Source organism: Rhinatrema bivittatum, chromosome 1 (assembly GCF_901001135.1).
Source record: "Rhinatrema bivittatum chromosome 1, aRhiBiv1.1, whole genome shotgun sequence".
Classification (NCBI taxonomy): domain Eukaryota; kingdom Metazoa; phylum Chordata; class Amphibia; order Gymnophiona; family Rhinatrematidae; genus Rhinatrema; species Rhinatrema bivittatum.
Window position 1 is genome coordinate 67,439,880 of NC_042615.1, and position 20,423 is coordinate 67,460,302.

The following is a 20,423-nucleotide window of genomic DNA, read 5'->3' on the forward strand; positions in this document are numbered from 1 at the left end:
GATCCCCAGCCAATCATCTCTCACAAGAACATAAGAAATTGCCATGCTGGGTCAGACTAAGGGTCCATCAAGCCCAGCATCCTGTTTTCAACAGTGGCCAATCCAGGTCACAACTACCTGGAAGGATTTCTAAGTTCAATAGATTCCATGCTGCTTAACTCAGGGACAAGCAATGGATTTCCCCCAAGTCCACCTTAATAATGGTTTCTGGATTTTTCTTACAGAAACTTGTCCAAACTTTGTTTTGACCCCAGCTACACTAGCAGCTTTTACCATATCCTCCAGCAACAAATTCCAGAGTTTAATTATTCGTTGAGTAAAATAGTATTTTCTCCTATTTGTCTTAAATGTATCTTAATGTATCTTCATTGCATGTCCCCTAGTTTTTTGTACTTTTTGAAAGTGCAAACAACTGATTTGAGTTAACCTATTCCAATCCACTCATTACTTTATAGACCTCTATCATAACTATCCTCAGTCGTCTCTTCTCCAAGCTGAAGAATTCTAATCTCTTTAGCCTTTCCTCATAGAGGAATCATTCCATCTCCTTTATCATTTTGGTTGCCCTTCTCTGTACCTTTTCTACTTCCACTATATCTTTTTTGAGATGTGGTGACCAGAACTGCACACAGTATTCAAGGTGCGGTCTAATCATGGAGTGATACAGAGGCATTATGATATTCTCTGTTTTATTCTCCATTTCCTAATAATCCCTAGCATTCTATTTGCTTTCTTGGCTACCACTGCACATTGTGCAGGAGATTTCAACATATTTTCCACGATGACACCCATAAATTTTTGTCTGGGGTGGTGACTACCAATGTGGAACTTTGCATCGCGTAACTATAATTTGGGTTCCTCGTCCCTATGTGCCTCACTTTACACTTGTCCACATTAAATGTTATCTGCCATTTGGATGCCCTTTCTCCCAATCTCGGAAGGTCCTTTTTGCAATTTCTCACAGCCCTCTTGTGATTTCACAACTTTGAATAATTTTATATCATCAGCAGATCTGATCATCTCACTCAACAGCAGCAGTTCCCAGCACAGATCCCTGGGGTACTCCGCTAGTCACCTTTCTCCAATGAGAAAATTGACCACTTATCTCATAGTAACACAGTAATGATGGCAGAAAAAGACCAAATGGTCCATCCAGCCTGCCCAGCAAGTTTCTTATGGTAGTAACTGCCGTTCAGTGCAGGTTACCCCCAAGCCTTGTGTTAAGGGTAGTAATATTAAGAATCAAAAACCAAGCAACTGTCAAACCCATAACAAAAATAATGCTAGCAACAGTTTTACAGGATGAGCAGCCTTCTTGATAATTCAGACAATGCTGCTGCTGCTGCTTGTATGTGCTTTGCTTTTGGACTTGGCCATAGAAGCTGTCCTGTGCTTTTTCGCTAATGTCTGTGTATCAGTACCCTGGACCATAAAAGTCAGGGTCCACTGTTGGCTGTCATCTGAATCCAATTCTCCTTCCCCACCCCCATGGAAGCAGAGATCAATGTAATTGCATCAAAATCATGTGAGATAATTGGTTAAGGGTAGTAATCCCCATGCCTTCTGTTAGGGGTGGTAGCTGCCGCTCCATGCTGGCTACCCCCATGCAACCTTTCCTTAATTTCCAGCTCTAGCCTTTAGGGATCCGCAGTGTTTATCCCATGCCTTTTTTTAAATTCATTTACTGCTTTTGTCTTCACCGCTTCTTCTGGAAAGGCATTCCAGGCATCCACTACCCTCTCCATGAAGAAATATTTCCTGATGGTTCTGAGTTGACCCCACTGTTTGCTTTCCAATGGAAAAGGTTCGAGGAATATGCATCTTTAAAACCTTTCAGGTATTTGAAGGTCTATATCATATCTCCCCTCCACCTCCTCCTGTTTTCTTTCTTTTAACCAGTTCTCAACCCACAGTAGTTTAAGGGCCTATGCCTCAGTACTAGGACCAAGCCTCAGGGCCCAACCTTCCTAGGCTCTGGATTAAGCCCAGGCCTAGTCCTCGGTGCTGAGACCTGGCCTCAAGGGTAAACCCCAGTACCGAGCCTAGGTCTTGGTACCGACACTAGGCCTCAGAACTGGGTATAGGCTTTGGGCCAGACCCAGGTCTAAGCCTTGCTGCAGGGACCTGGCCTCAGGGCCTGACCCCGGAATCAGGTCTAGACCTCGGTACAAGAAATAGAGCTCAGCACTGGTCACCAATTTTTGTTTGGGACAACTCAGCTAGAACTTATGGATGCCCCTTTTTTTAATTTTTATTTTTTTTAGCGGGTTGGGATTTTCTCGTTCTGGCTTTTTTTCTGTTTAATATTTTTTCAGTTTTGCAAATGAACTGAACCAAAAAAAAATTTAAAAATTGAATAATAATTTTAAAAAACCCTGAACAAAACAACAAACCAAACTGAAAATTTGGGGGCTGCACATCCCTAAAATCTTCAGCCAGTCTGATGTCGCCCAGATTTTTACATCCCTAGACACAGTCTTAGTGTGCTTATTGACAAATCCAGGCCTGACAAAGCATGATGCTCTGCTATCACAGAAATCTAATGTCTCTGAAGCATTGAAAAAAGTGGTTCCCTTCGTGTATTCCACCTTCTATTTAACTGCTCTCCTGCCCATGAAGATACATCATAGGCACCTGAGAAGGCAAAGGACACCTCTTCCTCACGCAGATTATTCAATGCTGCTCAACTCAACCACGTCTGACCACATTATTATACAGAGCATGCTAGAACAGATAGTGTAGGGGAAATAGATATTACAGTCTCATCTGTCCCACATGGCTCCATCTCATCCATATCTACTCTGCAGGACCCCATCCCGAACATTGCAACCAGTCATGCAAATGTTATCAAACAGGGATTTTTCTCTTCATATATGGCAGGATCATCAGGCAAAGAAGGCTAATATTTTTAGCATTAGATATAAATCACAAAGGCATAAGAATACACATTTTTAAAGATTGTGTGAGTGTTCAGATATAATTATTGGTAGAGACCACAAAAACCATCTATGTTACAATCAAGGCGATGGGGTGGGAAAAGCCTCCACAGATTCTGAGAGCTGCATACCAGTTGGAGGCAGTTGGAGGCAGTGCATGCAAATTTATCTCATCATATTCATTAAGGATATCCTGAAAACCCAAGTGGTGTTTGGTTCTTAAGGACTGGAGGTTCCCCACCTCTGCTGTAGAGAACCAGCACATCAAATAACACAGACAAAATCTTTATTAACATGATTTAAGAATTTTGCTTCCAAGTAATAGACTCTTAATGATGATGAATAATCAAGTCAATTTTCAAATATTCTTATGCTTGATGCAAGTGTGATATAGCTCTATGTTCACTCTTTGACTTAAGGCCTCATTCACTAAGATCTTTACCCCATAGACACAGAATCGGATGAAAGCCTTAGTAAATCCAGCTCTTGGAAGAGTGAGTCTTTACAATGTAAGTTTCAGCAACTTGACAATCAAATAGACGAGCCATGGCTTCTGCTCTGTGAACCGCTGGTGACCTGTGATTCATTTTGGGAGGTTTTTACATCCCACCCTGTGATTTGGATCATAGTTTGTAGCTTTTTGATTTGCAAGATAATTTTTGCCAGCATTTAAGAGTTTGCACACTTTAACAATCAAAGACAACTAAGCAAAGTCTAATGACCGTGAAAGACAAAAAGAAAAAAAAAAAAAGTCTGGGTCACTCCCAGGGTGCAGATAGGCAAGTGATTGCATTACAGCACAGATGCCCTGGAACTGAAATATCTACCACTGCAGACTGCTTGGGTGGCCTTAAGGATGTAACTGAATCCCATACCTTGCTGCAATGGAATGATTAGTATTCCCAGTTATAGATGTTTCTTAGGCTGTAGGGGGAGAAATGTAAAAATGTACATTTTACCAGTAACTTGAAGATGGTCTGTCCATTGACTCCCTGAATATAAGCAAGCATAAAGCCATGTTACAGATCGACTGTACGACGTAATAATTTAAGGCTGGATTCTCTCCCCCCTTCGCCCAATAGACACAGCAAGGGAGAAAAGCCTTAGTGAATGATGCCAATATGACTCTGCACGACTGGTGGGTACGGTGACTTTCCCAGCACACCACAGTAATGTTTAAAGCTCTTGGGAAGGGTAGTTGTTGTTTTTCAGGACACTAGAGCTGCCTACATTTTAGACAGAGAAGAGAAAAAGAGGAAAATTCACTGTGGGAGTTATAGAACTGGCCATCACAATAAAACGTACTGTACTTTGTAGTGTGACAGAAAAGAATTCAGCTCACGGTGTGTGCCGAAGGAAAGAAACAAAGGAAATCGCTGCAGTTCTCCAAGACTGTTCTAAATTCATTTCTTCAGATTTTTATGTATTTATTTATTTTATTTGGAGTCTGGATTCACCAAGTGGCTTTTTCTTAAAAGGTCTGACAGCTTCGGCTCATACTCAGCCTGCTGGAATATTCTTGGCATCCCTCTGGAATCCTGCTAATCCTTCCTAACTGAGGCATCTGTCACTTCTCAACATGTCTTCTCACTGTCTGCAGGAGATCCAAGAGGCTTTGGGCTTAAAAAGCACTGCGGCCTTTTGATGCACTTATACAGGGTGAATGTAAGGGTGCTGGTGTTTTGTCAGTTGGTTGGAGAGCTGCACATGCTAAAGGCCTTGTTCTTGTTTGATAAACAAACTTCCACTCTCCTAGCAACTTTTATAACTAGGGCTTCTAATTTTAGGTTTAACTGATAAACCCTGATAGAACACCCCCAATGCAAAACCATATATATAAAATAGCTGTTTATTAGATAAGCACTGGAAAAACACCACTTCCCCTAGTAATCCCTCATCCATTTCTTGCCTACTCTGGATCCTCCAGTCTGGATATGTGCCTTTGCCATGCTTACAACTCCTCAGCTGCACAAACGTATGTATTTGATTCAACTGGAACAGGCACTCAACAATAGTACCTGCACTGCAAAAACACCAATAAACATCAATTTTTGGTACCTCCACAGAACCCCTAATTATCTGGAAAATATGCATCAAAATTTACAATTTATAAAGGGGCGGATTTTCAGAGCCCTGCTCGCGTAAATCCGCCCAAAACCGGGCGGATTTACGCGAGCAGGGCCCTGCGCGCCGGGAAGCCTATTTTACATAGGCCTCCCGGCGCGCGCAGAGCCCCGGGACTCGCGTAAGTCCCGGGGTTCTCGGAGGGGGGCGTGTCGGGGGGCGGGCCCGGTCGACGCGACGTTTCAGGGGCGTGTCGGCCGCGTTTTGGGGGCGGGTACGGGGCGTGGCTACGGCCCGGGGGCGTGGCCGCGCCCTCCGTACCCGCCCCCAGGTCGCGGCCCGGCGCGCAGCAGGCCCGCTGGCGCGCGGGGATTTACGTCTCCCTCCGGGAGGCGTAAATCCCCCGACAAAGGTAAGGGGGGGGTGTAGACAGGGCCGGGTGGGTGGGTTAGGTAGGGGAAGGGAGGGTAAGGTGAGGGGAGGGCAAAGGAAAGTTCCCTCCGAGGCCGCTCCGATTTCGGAGCGGCCTTGGAGGGAACGGGGGGAGGCAGCGCGGCTCGGCGCGCGCAGGCTATACAAAATCGATAGCCTTGCGCGCGCCGATCCAGGATTTTAGTGGATACGCGCGGCTCCGCGCGTATCTACTAAAATCCAGCGTACTTTTGCTTGAGTCTGATGCGCAAGCAAAAGTAGGCTGATCGCGCTTCTTTTAAAATCTACCCCAAAACACCTAAAATCAGCAGCCCTGTTTATAACTTTACCTCCTAAAAGGAACAAAATTACCTAAGAAAAAAATGACAAACCATCTTATAAATATACCAGGACATATATTAGGTAGTTATAATCCAGCGGGTTAAACCTCCAAAAGCATCCTAATTTTAGAACTTTACAGGACTCACATGCTTTTTCTTATATAACAGTGTTATGTTAAAATTTTGCTATGGCATTCTCGCCAAACTATAATTAAGAGCTGGTTGTAAGTGAACATGTAAGGTGCAATTTGAAGCATCTGTATAGTGCCATGACTCCCTCTGTAACAGGAGATGTCTGGGTTCCATGCATTCTCCTGCTCTATGACTCCCAAGCCATAAATATGCCTCTTTTTTTGTTTGTTGATTTTTATTGCAATCACTTATTACCAATCTGTTACTCATGTTAAAGCTTTTCCTGCTCTGGGATATCATAGTTTGCTGGCCTTATGAACAGGGAAAGCACAGCTTCATTAAATAAAAAAAAAAAGAAAGTGATCCCACTAGAAACCTAGGAAGATGTGACCAGAAGCTCAGAATGCTAATATACCCTATCAAATGTTACGTTTGATGGCTCACGGTATGTTTCTGTGAGCCACTGCACTCACCCCAAGCATCACTAGTCTCTGCATGCGGTATGGATGCCGCCAACAACAGATGCCACTAAGAGCAGCACAGTATGCCGAAGATACCGTCGAGATCCAAGGTCCACCTATGCACGTGCACATCGAGTCTTAAAGGGACTGTTGCGGGAAAGTCCCCATGTTAACCCTTGATGACATCAGGGGATTTCCACTGCTAAAACCTGCCCCGGACTCCTCTCAAATGCCTCAGCAATGAGTCTCTTGATCTGCAGTTCATGTTCCCAAGCCTGCCTCATCCTTACCTTGTCCAAGCCTGCCTCGTCCTCACCTCATGCAAGCCTGCCTTGCCCAGCCTTGCCTTGCCTCATCCCATCCAGCCCCTGCTCTTGCCCTTGCCTGGTCTCTGTTATCTCGCTCTGTCTGCCTTTCTTTGCCCTGTCCTCCATAACCTGGCTCATCTTGTCTTATCCGTCTTGTCTTTTCCCTCCATGCCTTGTATTCTTGGCCTGATTCTCTGGGTCTGACCTCAGCTATGGATCTTGACCATCCCCTTGCTTGCTGCCTGGACCTGACCTTGGCCTAGAATCTTGACTACCTCCTGTGTGCTGCCAGCCCTGACTCTTAGCCTGCTTCTGGACTATATCTTAGATCCCTCGAACCAGTTAAGTTATGCCGGCCAATGGAACCCAAGGGCTCAACCCATGGGAGAGATGGCTTTTGGACATGAAGCTCCAGCCTGACCCACTACAAGGCGTGTTCTCCAGCTGCTGGCATAGGCCTCATGGGTAGCCCACGATGGAGCGCCAACTACCCCGCAGCTTCCACCATCTCCCAGGTACGGTAGCAAACCCAAAGGATACAGAGGGTTTCTTAATGTATGCCAAATGCATTCTGAACTTCAGGCAGCTTGATTTTCTTCAGACTGTGTCACAATAACATATATTCTTTCCTTATTGGATGACCCTGCCCTTGCCTGGGCCTCTCCTTTGTGGGAGCAAGATGATCCTCTCCTTCATAGTTTGGACAACTTTGTTTGACAGTTTTGTCTGATTTTCAATAAGCCCAGTAAAGTCTCATCCACAGCCACAGAATTACTACATATTCGCAAAGGCACTTGCACCATGGGTGAGTATGCAGTATGGTTTCGTACCCTGGCCTCTGAGCTTGGCTGGGGAGAAGATAGTTAAACAGTCATCTTTTGGCAAGGACTAGCTGGGAGAACTCATTGCCCTGGCTATCCATGTGGACTTAAGGTTCCAGGAACAAGTTCAGAAGAAGAATATGTTTCACTGATTTACTCGTTTGGCTCCTGACTTCCAGTACCCTATGAAGCCTGCCATGGACCATATGATGGTCATTGCTTCCAAAGAACCCATGCAGCTGGGTAGGACCCAGCACTCGGAAGAAGAGAAACACAGGTGAAGGCAACATAACCTCTGTTTCTACTGCGCTGCCATTTTGCTAACTGCTGCCCCGATAAGCCGGGGAATCTTTGGAATGGGGGCTTAATTGGGAAGACAGTACTAAGTCATTTGGCTCCCTCTCCACAGCTGGTGGTATTGCTATGTCTCACCTTTGAGGAACACGTTGTGGGTACTATCCCACCCAGACCCTGCCATCAGTCATGCCAAAAGACATCCATTAACTGATCCTCTTCTGCAGAAGAGGATCAGTTAATGGACTCGACCTACATCCGGACGCCCACCCGAGCAGCAGTCTACGGCTTCTGAATGCCGACCCGACTCGCAGCCCCCCCCCCCCCCCCCCCCCCCGCCGATCCCGCGATCCGACCCGCGGTCTTATCGTCCAGATGCAAGAACCAACCTGCGGCCCATCTTCTGGGCGCTCACCCTGACAAGACGCCCTCCTGCGGATGCCATCCCGACCAGTGGACCTCAAGTCTTGTGGCTGACGAGGCTGGCGTGCACCTGCCAGGGTAAGAGCCCGCTGCGGCCTCACTATGCCCGTCTCGTCATTCCTCCGCCGCCTCCCAGCGATGCTCCACCCTCGGAATCGGCCCTATGTCAGCGGAGGCAGACTGAGGAGATAGGCTTTAAAACCTCCTGCATGCCTCAGGCGCCTTGCGACTAAGGAGCCTGCCCCTTAGCACACCCCTTCGCGCAGATCCCGGAGTCCTTGCATACCCTTCACTCCTCCCTTTAACCCATTCACTGCTTTAACTCCTTCACCCCCCAATTATTATTCGCTGCCATCCCGCCACCACCGATTTCCTAACCACCCACTGCTGGAAGCACCCACCCAACCCCCCTCTCTTGCCCCCCCTATCAACTACAAACAACCCACCTGTTGAGTATCTGCTGCTTGAGTTAGCAATCTGTTGTGAAGCTGCTGCTGGAGTTAGCAATCTGATGCAAATCTGCTACTGGACGCTCCTGTAAAGGGAGGAGTTGGCAATCTATTGTGGGATTAGCTGCTAGAGAGAGCAATCGGATAGGATCCTGCAGCTGGACAGTCCCACAAGGGGAGGAGCCAGCAATCTATTGTAATACTGCTTGCGGTAGCAATCTGTTGCAGGGTCTGCGATGCAGATGGGAGAAGCGAACAGATACGAATAGCAGTCTGATGGAAATCCCTCCCCAAAGGGGAGGAGTTGCAATCTGTAGTGAACTGCCTCCTATGGGTCTGCTAAAGAATGGCAATGTTAATGTAGACTGCATAGTTGGCAATCTGTACCAGCGGAGTAATGGAGACAGTGCTCAGCTGGTCAGAAAGTAAATAGGTGAATCCTTGGGCCGATGGCAGATGACAGCGCCCTCAGGAGGGAGTCCCGAGAGGGACCACCGGCTAGGCTGGAGTATGGAGACAGACACAGATAGTTATTAGATAAGCAGTATAACCACCAGAGGTGGCAGTAGTGAGCTGGTAGGCCTGGCAGGGCTGAAGTCTCTCAGATACTGGAACTGTGATTCCCAGGCTGCTGAGCTGCAAAGAGACTGTAGATAGTGAATAGACAGGATATGGAGATATACATAGCCGGTACTAGATGTTATTTCACACAAGGTTTGATATGGCTCAGTAGTTGGAAAGGGTAAGGCCCTCGAGGAGTGAGTACCTGGTTCCAGGGAACCTCTGAGAGAGCGGTGGTCACTAACACTAATCTGTATCTGGAATGGCTTCTAGTCAATAGAGGATCTTCAGAGTGTTCAGGAACATAGGCCCTCAAGGAGCGAGTGCTGGTTCCTATATACCATCTGAAATAATAACTCACAATGTCTGTAGATGCAATAGCCTCTGGACAAGGAGAATCTTCAGAGTATTCAGGAGCATAGGCCCTCGAGGAACGAGTGCCGGTTCCTATCTGTAGTCTGAAATGATAACTCACAATGTCTGTACCTGCGATGGCTTCTGGGCAAGGAGAATCTTCAGAGTGTTCAGGAACATAGGTCCGTGAAGAGCGAGAACCGGTTCCTGTCTGTAGTCTGAGATAATAACTCACAATGTCCGTCTCTTGCGATCGCTTCCAGGCAATGGAGAGTCTTCAGAAGGTTTAGGAACATGGGCCCTTGAGGAGCGAGTACCGGTTCCGTTCTGTAATCTGAAATAGAGAAAGAAAATGAGGCCCCCGAGGAGCGGGTACCCCTGGTAGATCCAGAGAGGCAATGCTGCAGGAGTGAAGCGGGTCCGGAGGAATCCCGCAAACAATCCTGTTGTGCAAGGTAGTCTTTGGACAGCCGAAGCTAGTCGAATTGGTCCTTGCTAACTCGAGTTGTTAGCAAAAGAAAATACCTTTTATGTTGGAAGTGGATGACGTCAATACAGGGGGACGCCCCTGAGGTTTGCGCCCTTGCTGGTATTTACTTCAGAGCACATGTGTGCGTGCACCCTACGTCATCAGGAACATGGTGGATCCGCAGTGTCGAGCCGGCCCGGGGACACCGGGGAGAAGCGGCATGGTGACGCCGCGGCATCAAGCCATCCATCATGCATGGAGGGAGTCGCCGCACAGGTAGAGATGGTGGAGCGAGGGCGAAAGCAGGCACGAACGCAACAGTACCCCTCTTCAAAGGGCGGTCTCCTCTTCAGGTACCAGACTTCAAAGGATGTGCGAGATGGAACTGATGAAGCATCTTCTTTATCCAATTGTTGCGTTCGTGCCTCTTCTCACCCCTTGCTCCACCCTCTCTACCTTGGGAGCAACTCCCTTCGGCTCTGATGAACAGTTGCAGCCGCGGTTTCTCCCTGCCTCTTGGTCCCGGTGTCCCTGGGCTGGCTTGATGCTACGGATCCGCCATGTTCCTGATGACATAAGGGAGCGCGCGTGAGCTCCAGACTTTGTACCAGCAAGGGCGTGAACCTCGGGGGCATCCCCCCATAGTGACGTCATCCATTTTCACTTTAAAAGGTCTTTGTTTGCTAACCTCTAACGAGTTAGCAAGGAACTCCAACAGGACTTGCTTCGGCAATCCACGACACTTGCAACTCGATCCGAGTCAGCCAGGGGAATACTTCCCCACTGCTCGGCCTTTTCAAACTTATCAGGAGTATCCGCTCCACGGGAGCTCCGCTCTCTCTTCTTGTGTTGTAGACCATCAGCACAACTTCCGAGTACATCATAGCAGATATCTCTAAATATAAGTCCATGGAGTCGGTGAAGATGTAGAGCGCCATCTAGCTATGGCGAGCATAGCAACCACTATGTATCTTGTAGTTCATGAAGATGATGAAGGTGTAGAGCGGCATCTAGAGATGGTAAACATTGCAACCGCTATGTAAAACAACAGTTGATTGTAGAACTGCTGTGGACGTTGTTAAGATCCTCAAGAGAAGTGGCGATGTAATGGAACGTCCAAAATCCACTTCAAGTTGTGATGCAATAATGGATCTTCCAGTTTAGAAAATGGACTCCTCAGGTCTTCCACAAGACGTCTGAGAATAAGGTACTTCCTGCCCCTGAGTCCTCCAGGGCAGGGGTTTGAACCGTCACTGGTTCAGGTATCACCGAGACTGCACGAGAGAATGGAGGAGATATCGCTGTATGGCCCAAGAACAGTCCTCCCACAATCCCCTCACCATTACCCACACTCCCCCCAACACCTACACCCAGCACTCAACATGTACTCAATCTAGGTGTTACTTTCGACAACCAACTAAATTTCAAACCCTTCATTAAATCCACCTTGAAAGAATGTTACTTCAAGTTTCACGTCCTTAAGAAACTAAGACCCCTACTATACAGTAGGGGTGTGCATTCTATTGCAACGTATTGGCAATCCGCAATGTATATGCCATATTCGTTGTATTCGTGGGGGACATGAAACATATGGCGAACCCCCATGAATACAACATATCGCTAATAAACCCCCACCCTCCTGACCCCCCAAGACTTGCCAAAAGTCCCTGGTGGTCCAGTGGGGGACCCGGAGCCATATCCTGCACTCGGGCCGTCGGCTGCCAGTATTCAAAATGGTGCTGATAGCCTTTGCCCTTACTATGTCACAGGGGCTACAGGTGCCATTGGTCTGCCCCTGTCACATGGTAGGAGCAATGGACGGCCGACACCATCTTGTGCTCCTACCATGTGACAGGGGCCGACCAATGGCACCGGTAGCCCCTGTGACATAGTAAGGGCAAAGACTATCGGCGCCATTTTGAATACTGGCAGCTGACAGCCCGAGTGCAAGACATCGCTCTGGGACCCCCACTGGACCACCAGGGACTTTTGGCAAGTCTTGGGAGGGTCAGGAGGGTGGGGGGTTGTAGTTAATTACATTTAAAGGGTTGGAATGAGTTTTTTTGGGGGAAACGAATACATATGTAACTAATGAACGGATCGGGGTCCCCTGAGAATGGATGCAACGGATTTGGATCCCAACAAATACGAATACCGAATGGAATGAATCTGTCCCTGCTACACATCCCTACTACACCGCAATGATTTTCGCACAGTCCTTCAAGCTGTAATCTTCTCAAAAATTGACTATTGCAACGCCCTCCTCCTAGGCCTACCTGCCTCTACCACTAAACCCCTCCAAATGTTACAGAATGCCGCAGTCAGAATCCTCACCAACACACGTAGGAATGAACACATTACACCCATTCTAAAAGATCTCCATTGGTTCCCTATATCCTACAGAATCCTTTTCAAGTCTCTCTCCCTCATACACAAGACATTACACAACCAAAATTTTCAATGGTTGAACGACTCTATACACCTCCATTTATCCAATAGACCTACCAGATCCATCTATAAAGGAAACATCCGCACACCATCTCCCAGACTCATTCACCTTTCCTCTACAAAAGATAGAGCCATATCGATTGCAGGCCCTATAAACTGGAACGCAATGCTGCCTGACCTCCGCACGGAACCATGTACTCAGAATTTCTAAAAAAATTTTAAAAAATGGCTCTTCAAACAGGCCTTTCCTTAATGCCATTTACCTTGCCCCCCTCCTTCCCCTTTCCCCCTTTTCCCTCCCTCTTTTCTCCTCCTCCCTCCTTTTCTCTTTATAGTCTTCACCCATGACTTATCACCTGTAAATATTTTTTGTAAATAAGTTTTATTTTCCCAAGTGAAATTATACTCCTTGCTCCTTATACTTAGCATTTATATTTAATTATTTATTTACATAGTTAGCTAGCCTGACTTCAGTGCCGGGAAAAATAGTGGAAACTATTCTAAAGATCAAAATCGTACAGCATATAGGAAGACATGGTTTAATGGAACACAGTCAACATGGATTTAACCAAGGGAAGTCTTGCCTAACAAATCTGCTTCATTTTTTTGAAGGGGTTAATAAACATGTGGATAAACGTGAACCAGTAGATGTAGTGTATTTGGATTTTCAGAAGGTATTTGACAAAGTCCCTCATGAGAGGCTTCTACGAAAACTAAAAAGTCATGGGATAGGAGGCGATGTCTTTTCATGGATTACAAACTGGTTAAAAGACAGGAAACAGGGAGTAGGATTAAATGGTCAATTTTCTCAGTGGAAAAGGGTAAACAGTGTAGTGCCTCAGGGATCGGTACTTGGACCGGTGCTTTTCAATATATATATATAAATGATTTGGAAAGGAATATGACGAGTGAGGTTATTAAATTTGCAGATGATACAAAATTATTCAGAGTAGTTAAATCACAAATGGACTGTGATACATTACAGGAGGACCTTGCAAGACTGGAAGATTGGGCATCCAAATGGCAGATGAAATTTAATGTAGACAAGTGCAAGGTGTTGCATATAGGGAAAAATAACCCTCGCTGTAGTTATACGATGTTAGGTTCCATATTAGGAGCTACCACCCACGAAAAAGATCTAGGCATCATAGTGGATAATACTTTAAAATCGTCGGCTCAGTGTGCTGCAGCAGTCAAAAAAGCAAACAGAATGTCAGGAATTATTAGGAAGGGAATGGCTAATAAAACAGAAAATGTAATAATGCCTCTATATCGCTCCATGGTGAGACTGCACCTTGAATACTGTGTACAATTCTGGTTGCCGCATCTTAAAAAAGATATAGTTGCGATGGAGAAGGTACAGAGAAGGGCAACCAAAATGATAAAGGGGATTTAACAGCTCCCCTATGAAGAAAGGCTGAAGAGGTTAGGGCTGTTCAGCTTGGAGAAGAGACAGTTGATCATGAAAGGTCTTGAACGAGTAGATGTGACTCGGTTATTTACACTTTCAAATAATAGAAGGACTAGGGGGCATTTCATGAAGTTAGCAAGTAGCTCATTTAAAACTAATCGGAGAAAATTCTTTTTCACTCAATGCACAATAAAGCTCTGGAATTTGTTGCCAGAGGATGTGGTTAGTGCAGTTAGTGTAGCTGGGTTCAAAAAAGATTTGGATAAGTTCTTGGAGGAGAAGTCCATTAACGGCTATTATTCAAGTTTACTTAGGGAATAGCCACTGCTATTAATTGCATCAGTAGCATGGGATCTTCTTAGTGTTTGGGTAATTGCCAGGTTCTTGTAGCCTGGTTTGGCCTCTGTTGGAAACAGGATGCTGGGCTTGATGGACCCTAGGTATGACCCAGCATGGCAATTTCTTTTGTTCTTATGTTCTTATGTACTCTAACCATATAAATTTATGCTACAAGCTGTTCCATGTAACTTTTTCTTTTCCTCTGTTCCATGTAAACCTATATGATGTGCAAATGGTTATCAGTATATAAAAGCCTTAAATAAATAAAGGGGCCACGGTGGCACCCCTTGATGACATCAGGGGATCTCCACAACTTAAGCCTGCCCCGGACACCTCTCAAAAGCCTCAGTAATGGTCTCTTGCTCTGCAGTTCGTGTTGTCAAGGCTGCCTCATCCTCTCCTCTTCCAAGGCTGCCTTATCCAAGCCTGTTTCTTCCAGCCTTGCCTTGTCCAGCCTGTTCAGGTCTTGCCTCACCCTGTCCAACCTTGCCCTGCTCCTGTCCTTACCCAGTCTCTGTTGTCTCACTCTGTCTGCCTGTCTTCTCCTTGTTCTCTTTGTCCTGGCTCATCTTGTCTACTACTTACTTATTATAAGACTTCTACAATGAAAGGTATAAAAGGTGGAATACAACATATGATTGCAAAGCTTTTCACTAAGATAGTCTTTGCATATTTAGCATTCGTTATCATATTTGCTATGAAACACTGTCAGTTGGAAAAAAAGTCTTGGGATTTAAATGTCAAGGCAGAGCCATTATGCGGCAGTCTTCTCATTCAGTGGCCATCTTGAGTAAGTTGACATTGATATCCATATTTCACTTAATAACTCACCTGAATGCGTAGACGTCGTCTCACTGACATCATTATAATGCTATTTCATCCTATAAAGCAACAAAGATTGCCCACTCAGTCTCTTTATTTAAGCCCCAAGGGGCAACTGTCTGCATGTTACATTAATCCAGACTTGTCTTTTCATGTCAAGTTGAGCAATCTATCCCCCTCTCTCCAATGTGCCAGCACAATTTCCAAAACTGCCCATCACATGTCTAAAGCAGGCGTGTCCTTGTTCCGCAAAATGGGATAACATAGGTGCCTCTGATTTACCGGTGTTTAAACAACTCTTGTGTTTATAAGATGTTTTCTAACCACACACTTTGTCATGCCTAAGTAATGGAGTCCAAATGGGCAACTTATGATATATACACCACAAAGGAAGATTTACATGAAAAATCCCACACTACTGAATAAACCTTGCCTGTGGTGATTGTGACATAATCTTCCTGAATTTTTAGTCCACACCAGTCAAAATCATGGCAATGTTCATGAACTTGCTGCTCTGGACTCAGCTGAAAGGTGGAGGATTGAATGACCTGATCGCAGATATTACAACCCCTTGAAAAGGTAAACTGAACCAGTGCAAATTTGGGCTGAGATAATGGAGTGTCTAAGTATGAATGCTTGTCTATGAGATTGTTCCTGGACCCTAGCTTGCAACAACAATTCATGACTGCTCTATAAGGCTCTATGATATGCAGTTTTAATGCCCAAAACCAAATAGCTACCACTTAAAAGAAGTAGATTTTTTTTCCTTATATTTTGCAATATGAACTGAAGAATGTAATGCAAGAAGCTGAAGGGAGCCCTAATTTGCACGAGATGTGTTTATTTGAATGTATATTTGCAATAAAGAAAAAATAACATGCAATATTGCAAATACCATGTGATAACATTGATTACCATGCAACATTGCAAATAGCACACAATAACATCAATTATCATGCGATAGAAGCCTAATACCACACAATAAAGCAGGACAGGCAGGTGTCAACTCCCAGTTGCTTACCTAAACTAGCAATGTCCCGATCGTGCACGGCAGTGGCAGCAGCAACCTAAAGGAAATTCAGCACAGGGCCTGTAGCCAGCAGCCGCACGCTCATGGCCCTACCACCTCCTCCCAAATTGTAACTATGGAAACCCATGCAAGAGGCAGGAGTGTAGGAATAGCAAAATGAACTTTTACTTCACATTTGGACCCTGGCCTGTATTTCAGAAATTCAGAGATGCTGAACTTCTGATAAAGCTGCAATATGTGACAGACTCATCTCCTGTGTCAAGCCGTTATTTGTCTAAGCCTCTGTTAAAGAATGAAAATCTTCTCTCAGCACTCAGAGAAGGGAAAAGACAATGCTGGCCTGCTGTGTACATTTGGGGGTAGATTTTATAAATTTGCGCGAGCGCGTACTTTTGTTCGCGCACCAGATTTACGCCTGCTAAAAGCAGGCGTAAATCTGCGGGCGCCAGCGCACCATCACCCGACCCGGGGGCTGGTCCGGAGGCATCGACCACGCCTCCTGCAAACTGCAAACTGCTTTTCAAAGGGACTGCATTCCATAGGATAAATAATCTCTATTCTGAGACAAACGAGTGAGAGTGTCTGGGCTGATCGGATCACATATATATGTAGTGGACCTATGGCTATGCTACCAGTAAGCCCTGGGTTTTAAACTCAGCTACTTAGTGTAGGATGGTTTGGGGGGGAGGTTCCATTCAAATACAGCCCCTCGTTCTGCGGGGTCTGGAATGGTCTTCTCACTTGGGTAGGATATATCGCCGCTTCCTTGCTTCAGCTTGGGAGACAGTCCTTTTAGATTGACCAAGCGTTCAAAGGTAGATAGGAGCTTGTCTTTTGTTGTTTTGCAGGCCCAGTTAGAGGAGCCAAGCAAACCCTGTTTGGTGGTCCTGACCAGGGTCAGGAAGGGTCTTTCCTTTTCCTAGCTGGTCTGGATTTTTCCCTCTGGGTACATTTTTTGAATTTAACCTTTTAAAACCTTACTAGAGCCTTACTGGAGCCTGTACACCCCCTGGGACCAGGGAACCCTGGGTCTGGGTCTGTGCAGGTTAGGGAAGACCTGCCCTCCTTGAGGAAGGGGATGCCAGTGACCTTCCGTTAGGATACTCACAAAGTTATCTTCAGTTTTTGGAAAGATTTGGTTGTCAAGATCCAGGAAGAAGTTCTGATTGCCCTTCCTTCCTAAGACTCCTTCTTCAGCAGAACGCTCCCATCAGGGATTACAACAGAAATGAACAAGGACTGCATCAGAAACCAAGAAAAATTGAAATCAACTAACTGTGAGTAAGAGGCCAAGCCTAACATTTTTGAAGACACCCAACCGGTGCTTTCAAATCTCGGGAAAAGGCAGAGAGTTTATCTCTCTGTGCAGAGATTGTAACGTGATATCCTTTCCAGTTGCCGGGGGTGTTCTGCCTATCTAAAGGATGCCCTACCTACCATGGGACTCTATTTTTTCAAGTCCTGGAGGGAAAAGGTTCCCTTGGCTCTGGCAGCCGATATTGCTGCACAGATTGAGAGAAGACATTGTAAAAGAACATATTCTCTGGGGCTGTGGATCCGTTTTGTGTCATTTTCACTCATTTGAAACTGTAAAGATTTATTTGAACACTAACACAGTGGTTCCATGGACTTTATTTGGCACCTCCAGCACACACTGTGACATATAACTACCCCTCCCCAGGGACACTAGCAAAGGATAAGAAGGGTCACACTTAGTAATCTCCCCCACACTCAAACTCGACAAGGAATCCAGGCCCCGAAAAGAAAAGACAGTGCAACAGCTAGCCAGGGAAGGTTCCAGCCTCAAAGAGTTATACAAATACTTGTATGGCCTCATCGGGTAGGAATCCGCACCCAGGGATGGGGGTTACATATAAGGTAAAAGAAGTGTTAATGTCTGCACACTGCTAGGTCCCTTAAGGAGGGGGAAGGGCAGAATCCAGACTGCAGCTTGACTCTTATTAATCCCTACAGGAGTACTTTGGAAAAGACTCAAAGAGACCTTTCCAGTGTCCCTTTTCCCAATTCTTTGGAAAGAGGGTGACACAATGTTGTTTTTATACTCCAGTTTGGACAATTGACTACCTTTAAGATGCTTGATGCCATTGTGGGGCTCGATGATATCATCAGCTGCATGCAGCACCTCCCAAAAGACACAAAATACAACTTAGCCAATATAGGCCCCCATGTGTCCCCAGTAGGAGCCTACATGCTGGATGAAACGTGCTGATGCAAGCTAATGCCGCTTGCTGAACACTTCCCCCATATGTGGCCTACTTGCTTCTGTCTTTGTTTTCTGGCTTTGTGCTCTGACCCAACCCAATGCCTGGTGTATACAGCTCCAACCCTCCCCAACACTATTGATGGGAACTGCTTCCAGGACCTGCTGCTTTTGTAGCATCTTACTCTCATGGATCTCATTGCTCCGACATTCATGGTCATGTGGCCTTCTACTGCCACTTTTGCTATCAATGCTTGTCTCCTGCAAACTGCTTTTCAAAGGGACTGCATTCCATAGGATAAATAAATGAATAACACTCAAGCTATTGGCTTACTTTATTATAGGTGTTCTTAACATGAAAGAGGACCCTTGAATACTGTTTTTATTGATAAAGAGCAAGATTTTGAGTTTACATAGGGAGACACCTTTTTAATTAATTGAACTACATTTTCATCTGAATTCTATAGCATGCAAAGTAAAGTTAAAACTATTACACATTTAGGTTCCTCTACCCTTCCAGCCCCTGAAGCCTTTGGTTCTATGGTGGCATGTTCAGGCAGCAAGGGTCCCCAACAAATTACATAGTTCACACCAGGCAAGGAAAAAGACAGGTAGAGCACTTTACTCAACTGACTATTAAGCACTTTGATTGCTGCATTCTCACAGCTTGGCGATGTTGGCATGGTCTGGCTAATAGTGGCTGCTCTACCACACACTGGTTCACATGCAGCAGTGACCAAGCACAAACACTGATCAGTGCAGATGCTACTAGCAGCCACTCCTAGTCCTGTTAGCTGGCCCACCCATCCTCTTCACTGGGGTGATTCCCCTCTCCCCACTATGAGTCTCCCTCACAAGGTGCCGGGAAGTCTTCCCTCTATAAATCTTCAGACTTTCCCACCACTGATAGCCTTTGACTGTCATTAAATGCACCTTAAACTAATATTTCACAGTTAACACGTGAGCACATGTCTGTTCATTTCAGTTTCTCTGAATATATTGGCCCCCTTGTGCTCATTTGAACATGCACCTCATCCAGCAGGCCCTCTTCTGCCTCCCATTGTCTGCAACCCCTTTGCTGTACATGCACACACATCCATCCAGGAAGCCAGAGCATGAGCTACACAAGATGATTGCTCTATATTTCTCTCTCAGTGACAGTAACAGTGGATGGAGGGAGGAGCAATGCATCAGTGGTAGTGGATGCTCAGCTGCGAGGTCGTGCATGCTCATTATAATACAGCAATTAAGCATCTGCATCTAAAACCTGGTTAGATTGAAAGGATCCCAGATAGATAGATATGTAAAATAGAGACCTTATTTATATCTTATTTGACTTTTCTTTTCCTTGAATACCATAGCCCTATGCTTTCCCTAATGTCCAGACTAGTTCTATGGCTCGGTCCTCAGCTGCCATCCTGCAAGGGCACCTGTTTATGAGGGAGACTCTCACAGAGCGGCAGCTTCTTGATAAGTTTCAGCTGTGGGAACAGAGATCCACAGAGAGGAAAATTCTCATGAATGCATTTAAAATTTGCAGAAATAACGTTCCTTCTGTATGTTGGTGTGGTTTGGAGTGATATGGTCTGTAGAATGGTGGGCTTTAGGCACAGCAAAACATAATCAAAAACGTGCATGGTTTAGAGACATGAGTAAGGCAGGTTCACCTGTGTATCAGCTACAAAGCATCCAACATTATCTTTATCATCACAGATTATTTATTTGCTGGACAGTAACTAGGGTGATAGGACATGATTACAAAGCAGGTGGCTCTCGGCTAATGCCTGCTGGATTTAATTTAAATTACTCTCTCTGTCAGGCCAGACTTTAGAAATCCTCAAGCAAATCAGGGTTATTGGATGAGCCAGGGAACTCAGAATAATTAAAGGCATTTATTTTTAGTTTCCCATGTGCCAATTTTTCCTTGTTCTGGCTTGTAATCATAACAAAACAGCCAGCACAGGAAGAATGCAAAGATTATTTTCCTTTGGGCTTCTATGCACTCCACATGCAGATAGGATTTTTTTGGCATGGGAAGGCATACTATGCAAATTAAGAGCCAAGTCAACTCAGAAAAAATGTGTTCTACCTTAATTATGAAATACCACTGGATTTGCTGGCATCATGC